This window comes from Mandrillus leucophaeus, unplaced genomic scaffold, assembly GCF_000951045.1.
Source record: "Mandrillus leucophaeus isolate KB7577 unplaced genomic scaffold, Mleu.le_1.0 Scaffold1140, whole genome shotgun sequence".
Classification (NCBI taxonomy): Eukaryota; Metazoa; Chordata; class Mammalia; order Primates; family Cercopithecidae; genus Mandrillus; species Mandrillus leucophaeus.
Window position 1 is genome coordinate 189,000 of NW_012099655.1, and position 6,946 is coordinate 195,945.

The following is a 6,946-nucleotide window of genomic DNA, read 5'->3' on the forward strand; positions in this document are numbered from 1 at the left end:
TGCCATCAAGGCTACTCAATCTGATATGATTACTGAGAAAATCAACAGTTTATTAATCATAACTGATATTTACTGAGTCCTTGCTGTCTACCTTCTAATTATCTACTAAAGTACAATGAATTTTTGAGGTTGTCCTCATTTTAGAAATGTTCTCATTATAGAAACTGAGGCTGAGAGATATTAAATCATTTACCAGACTTATTCAGCTGATATATAAATGATGGAGATAGGCTATAGATTCTGGTGTCTCCAAGTTCAAATAATATGTTTTTACTACATCACTAGAGTATCTGTACTTCTGGAAATGACACCTTCAACTCTGCTGTCACCATTAAAGGTAAGCGTGTCACACTTCCATAACTAAGTAGAGAAAATAAATCATGTTTTTTTCCATATTATAAAGACAAAACAGGGTTTGACTTATTTTTCTTATATTTTCAGATATTTGTTTTCCATTTGTATATAAACACAAGTCGGTAAATGATTATAGACTAGGTGAGAATTTTAATTGGATACAATTGAAAGCAATAAGCGTATATTAGATCAAAATATGAAGAATACTATGACTAAAGAAGTAGAAGATCAAAAGTATATTAGTTAATTTTTATTGATCATGTATTACTTGGTGCTTTATTTATATTTTAATAGTTTAATTAACAGAATAGTCAAGATCATTATTTTTTTACTCCTAAGTAAAATTAGCTCCAAAAATCCAATAAAATTTACAGAAACTCAAAAAGGGAGTTGTAGAGTTAAAATCCAAATTCTCTAGTCTAATCTCTCCACTATTCCCCACGAAGTAAATGCAAGCTTTTTATTGTGATAAATGAGAAACACATTTTAGAGCTAGTTGTTTTCAGGAATTGTTAGAATATTCATGGGAAGGGATGTAATGTAGAAGCGCCAGGAAAAAATGACTGTAAAACACATTATACAAATGAGAAGAAAAGAAGAAATAAAAAAAGGAAAAGGAAGGAAGGGAAGGAAAAAAGCAAGAAAGGAAGGAAGGCTAAAGAAAAGCACAGGAAGGGAGGGAGAGCGAGAAACAGAAATGATGTGACTCATGGAGATTTAAAAGGTATAGGGGAATATTGCCTTACATGGGCTCAAAAGAAGTCTGGAAAGAGATTGGAGATGATAGACAGTTCTGAGGCCAAGTGAAATACAGTAATGCAGACGAAGAAGATTACATCTGTTCTTTTAGAGACAGTTAAAGTTCTGGAGTGAAGAATTATACATGATGATCTTTAAAGTTCCTTTGTGAAAAAAGTTGAGTGCTTTGTACTCTGCTTCGTTTTTTATTTGCCTAAGTCTCTGTGAAATAATCTTCTCAGTGCTCCTTTCACGTCTTTATTCCACAGTGCGTAGACGAGGGGATTGGGGGTTGGGGTCACAACTGTATGAAGAGGGAGATAAAACTTCCGTTGCCCCTCCTGGATATTAGAAACAATATTACTGGACACTCCCTGTAACATTGGGAGTAATATCATCCTCTTCCCCATGGATATCAGAAAAAATATCCCAGGGTGGCTGTACACTCTCTGCGATATTGACAGTAATATCATCCTCTCCCCCCTGGATATTAGAAACAATATCACAAAAGGAGTGTACACACCCTGCAATACTGGGGATAATATCCTCTCCCTGCTGTGAAATTGTTGCTAATATCCAGAGGGGGAGAGGATGATATTACTCCCAATATCGGAGCAGGTGCACAACTTTTCTGTAATACTGTTTTTAATATTCAGGGTTGGGAGAGGATGATCTTATTCCTAAAACTGCAGGGGATATACACTCCTCCTGTGATTTGGTTTCCAATATCAAGGCGGCGAGAGGATGATATTGCTTCCACTATCACAGGGGCTGTACAGCCCCCTGTGAAATGGTTCCTAATATCCAGGAGAAGAGAGGATGATATTACTCCCAATGTCACAGTTGGTGTAAACCGGACAGTAAGGACTCAGTAATGTGCAAACGCCCCTGTGACACTGTTCTTAATATCCAGTTTGGGAGAGGATGATATTACTCCCAATATCTCAAGGGGTATACACCCCCTTTGTGATATTGTTTCTAATATCTGCAGGGAAGAGGATGGCATTACTTTCAATATCGCAGAAGGTGTACACCCACAGTGTGATAGTATTCCTAATATTCAGGGAAGAAAAGGATGTTATTACACCCAATATCGCAGGGAGTGTACAACCCCCCTATGATATTGCTCCTAATATCCAGAAGAGGAGAGGATGATATTACTCTCAATATCGCAGGGAGTGTACACCCCCACTGTGATATTTTTCCAAATATCCAGAGGAGAGAGGATGATATTACTCTTATATCGCAGCAGGTGTACAACTTTTCTGTGATATTGTTTGTAATATCCAGGGAGGTAGAGGATGATATTACTCCCAATATCACAGAGGGTGTACACCCCCGTACACTCCCCCCATAATATTGTTCCTAATATCCGGGGGAAGATGATATTCCCAATATCACAGGTTTAGACAACGCCTGTGATATTTTTCCTAATTTCCAGTGAAGGAGAAGTTGATATTACTTTAAATATCACAGGGGGTGTTCATACCTCTGTGATACTGTTTCTAATATCCAGGAAGGGAGAGGATAATATTATTCTCAACAACGCATGGGCTTCACACCTCCTCCCCATGACATTGTTTCTATTACACAGGGAGAAAGAAAATGGTATTAAACTCAATATCGCAGGGGGTGAACACTCCCCCTGAAACATTCTTCCTAATACACATGAGAAGAGAGGATAATATTGCTACCAATATCGCAGGGAGTGTACACCCTACTGTGGTATTGTTTTTAATATCCAGGTGGAAAGAGGATGATATTACTGGCAATGTCGCACAGGTGTACACACCCCTTGTCATATTATTTTCAATATACAAGAGGGGAGAGGATAACATTACATCCAATATCGCGGGAAGTTTACACCCCCTCCATGCTATTGTTCCTAATATAAAGGGAGGAAGAGGATGATATTCCCTTCAATATCGCAGAAGGTGTACACGCCCCCTGTGATATTTTTCCCAATATCCGGGGGAGAGAGGATGATATTATTCCCAATATCGCAGGAGGTATACACTCCCTCTGTGATATTGTTCCTAATACACGACAGGGGAGGGGCAGAGAATGATATGACTGCCAATATCGCAGGGAGTGTACACCCTCTCTCTGATATTGTTACTAATATTTAGGGGATGAGAGGATGATATTACTCCCAAAATCCTAGGGATTGTACACCCCACCTTGGGTATTGCTCCTAACATCCGGGGGAGGACAGGATGGTATTACTCTCAGTATTGCAGGGAAAGTACACCCCGCTGTGATATTATTCCTACTATTTGGGTTGGGAGGAAGTGATATAACTCCCAATATCTCAGAGGGTGTACAATTTTCCCAGTGATATTGTTCCTAATATCTGGGGTGCGGAGAGGGTGATATGACTTATATTACTTCCAATATCGCAGGGGGTGTAGGCGATATTGTTTCTAATATCCAGGCGGGGAGAAAATGATGTTACTCCCAATATCGCAGGGGTGTACACTCCCCCGTGATGTTGTTCCTAATATCAAGGGAGAAAGAGGAAGATATTACTTTGAATATCATAGTGTTTTTACACTCCCCCCCCCCACTGTGATATAACTCCTAATACCCAAGAAGGGAAGAGGATGATATTACTCCCAATATAGCAGGAGGTGTACAGCCCACCTGTGATATTGTTTCTAATATCCAGAAGGAAAGAGGGTGATATTACTTCCAATGTCGCAGGGAGTACACACTCCCACTGTGATATTGTTCCTAACATCCAGAAGGGAAGAGGATGTTATTACTCCTAATATCACAGGGGTATACACCCACTCTGTGATATTGTTCCTAATATCCAGGGGAAGGGGAAAGATAATATTACTCCCAATATTGCAGGGGTGTACACCCTCGCTGTGATATTGTGTTAAATATCTGGGGGGAGGGGGTGGAAGATGATATTACTCTCAATATGGCAGGGAGTGTACATGTACACCCCTCCTGTAATATTGTTTCTAATACCCAGGGAGAGAGAGGATGATATTACTTCCAATGTTACAAAGGGTGTACAACCTTTTTGTGATATTGTTCCTAATATCCAGAAGTGGGAGAGAATGCTATTACTCCAAATATCACAGGGGTTGTGATAAAATTGACAAATGGGATCTAATTAAACTTAAGAACTTCTGCACAGCAAAAGAAACTCAACAGAGTGAACAGACAACCTACAGAATGGGAGAAAATATTTGCAAATTATGCATCTGACAAAGGTCTAATAGCCAGCATCTATAAGGAAATTCAACAAATTTACAAAACAAAAAATATACAAAATATACAAAAAATACAAAAAATATACAAAAAAACAAAAAAACATACAACCCAATAAAAAAGTGGGAAAAGGACATGAACAGACACTTCTCAAAAGAAGACATACATGCAACCAACAAGCATATGAAAAAAAGCTCAACATCACTGATCATTAGGAAATGCAAGTCAAAAAGTAACAGATGCTGGCAAGGTTGTGGAGAAAAGGGAACACATACACACTCAGGTCTACCCTACCCTCACATGCATAGAAAATGTTCTCAATACTGTCCCTTCATGTGTCTTAACCAACGCCCTCCATCTCATTCACACGGACACTGCCCTTATTCATATCTGCTATCTTGCTTCCAATAAGGATTACAAACATGTGGCTTGGGCTGAAATGGGTTTACGGGCATGTTAAGTTTGGAAAGCAGAGTTTAGTGTAATGACTGTGAGTGCCCTCAGCTGTGTAATACACGCTCTGCCTTACCACCGACCTTCACACCTGGCCCACCTAGAGCATATGGTTCACCTCCTAGCCTTGAGGCACTTAAAGTGTTGGTACCTATGACCAAATTTTTAAACTTTACAAACTGTTCTTTTCATGTCTTATTTTTTTTCTTCATGATAACTTTGAATGTTCTACAATAATTAACTTTTCTCTATTACTATGATATTCTAATAGTAAATGACTCCTAGTTACAAATCAATTATAAAATTCCATAAAATCTGTTTCTCTACCATCTTGATTCAGTTTATCTCTTATTTTCCTCAGCATGCCCTCAATCCCCCTACATTAAATTTATATTTAAATGCCCAGCAATTTCTGGATATTTTTTTCTTTTTATCAACCTTAAGTACTTTACGTCATATACACTGCTTAAAGTCAAACTTATTACTGACAATGGTTTCTTGTGCTTTCTTTTTTATTTTTTTGAACGATTTTACCAGCAATTTATGAATTTTACTAATTTCTTGCAAAAATGTATGTTTTACCTTATTCTCTCAGTTGTATGCTGTTTTTTATTTACTTTCTATTATGATTGTAATTTCCTTTCTTCTATTTTTGGGGAGTTTAGTTTGTCATTCTTATTACATATTCTTAAGAGTCTACTTTTTATATTGATTTTCTACCTTTCTTCCATAACATGTAGGTAAGGTTATATATTTCCCACTCTGCATCTTATAAGCTATGATGCATAGTATTTTATTATCATTTTATTATCATTTTAATGCATCTGGTTTATCGTGTGATTTCTTTTTTGATTAATGAATGCATATTTATTAATTTACAAACACATTTGGTTGTTCTAGTTATCTAGTAAATCTGATACTATCTAAAGAACATGTAAATTGAATTTTTTTGATAATAAAAAGTACTTCATGTAACACTATATATTCTCCCAAGGAACAACTTATATTGGGGAAAGTACTTTAAATCCACTTGAGTGAAAAAAGTAAGTGTAATGTAGTGATTGATGGGATAAAGACAAGAAAAGAAATAATAAAATTATAATAACAATAAAATAAAGGAGGAGAGTGCCCTTGTAGAAATCAATGACAGCTTTGCATGCATTATGAAACATGGGAGGCTATGACTTTAAATTCCATGCAAATTTAATTCTACTGTCCAAATATGTCAGAGAAGTTTTTGATTCTTTGGCAGTTATGGTTTAATTTATGAGTATCCAGGTTTTAGTAGTGATTGTCTATGGATGCAGTAGGTACAAGGAATGAAGTTTATTCTTTGATAAATTTTGTCTGTAGCTAAAACGAAAAACAGAGAAGAGTAGCTAAATGCAACTAAAGACTAAAAATATGTATGAGTTTAAGTATATAAGATATTTGAGTATTTTTAGATCATCAGAGGAGAGACACAAATAGGAAAAGCTGAGACAAAAGAGAAAGGAGAAAAGAACAAATCTGAAGAATTTAGGTTCTTATGGAGGCAAGAAAATATGGGAAGTAGAACACAGCTGGAAAGACACAGAGAAAAAGTGAAAATAAAGTAGACTGAAATGAAAGTGACCTAGCTCTTAAGGCTGTAGTTTCCATTTTAGTGAAATAAATGACCTTATACCTGTTTCCCATGATAGAATGAAAGTTCATTCTGGATTTCTTCCTATCAGCAAATCCTGTGTATTCTTTCTTAATAGTCTTAAATCACTTCCCACTTTCTTTACTTATCTCAATCACCATTCTATAAATGAGCATTTTTCAGACTTGTGTTACAGGACACATTCTCAGGTGTTCCTATATTCTAAAGCAAGAGAAATACTGGTTAGGAATATCACCATCACTCATTCATATTATTATCATTGTGCTCTTTCTCCTAGGTGCCTTCTCATCTTTACCATGCAATATTATAATTATATCACCATAAAAGTTTGTTGTATAGGATTCAGTTTCTGTTTCAGCTGAGTTCATGAAAGTCAACAGGAAACAGTAGTTGGCAAGAATTTCCAAATTCTAAACGAAGGTACACACAAACTTAGGTAGGACTTTCAAAGATTCCATGGTTTAAAACAATAAATATTTGTTTCTCGCTGACAGCGTATGTCTGTTAAGTTTAGCAAGGAACTCTGACACA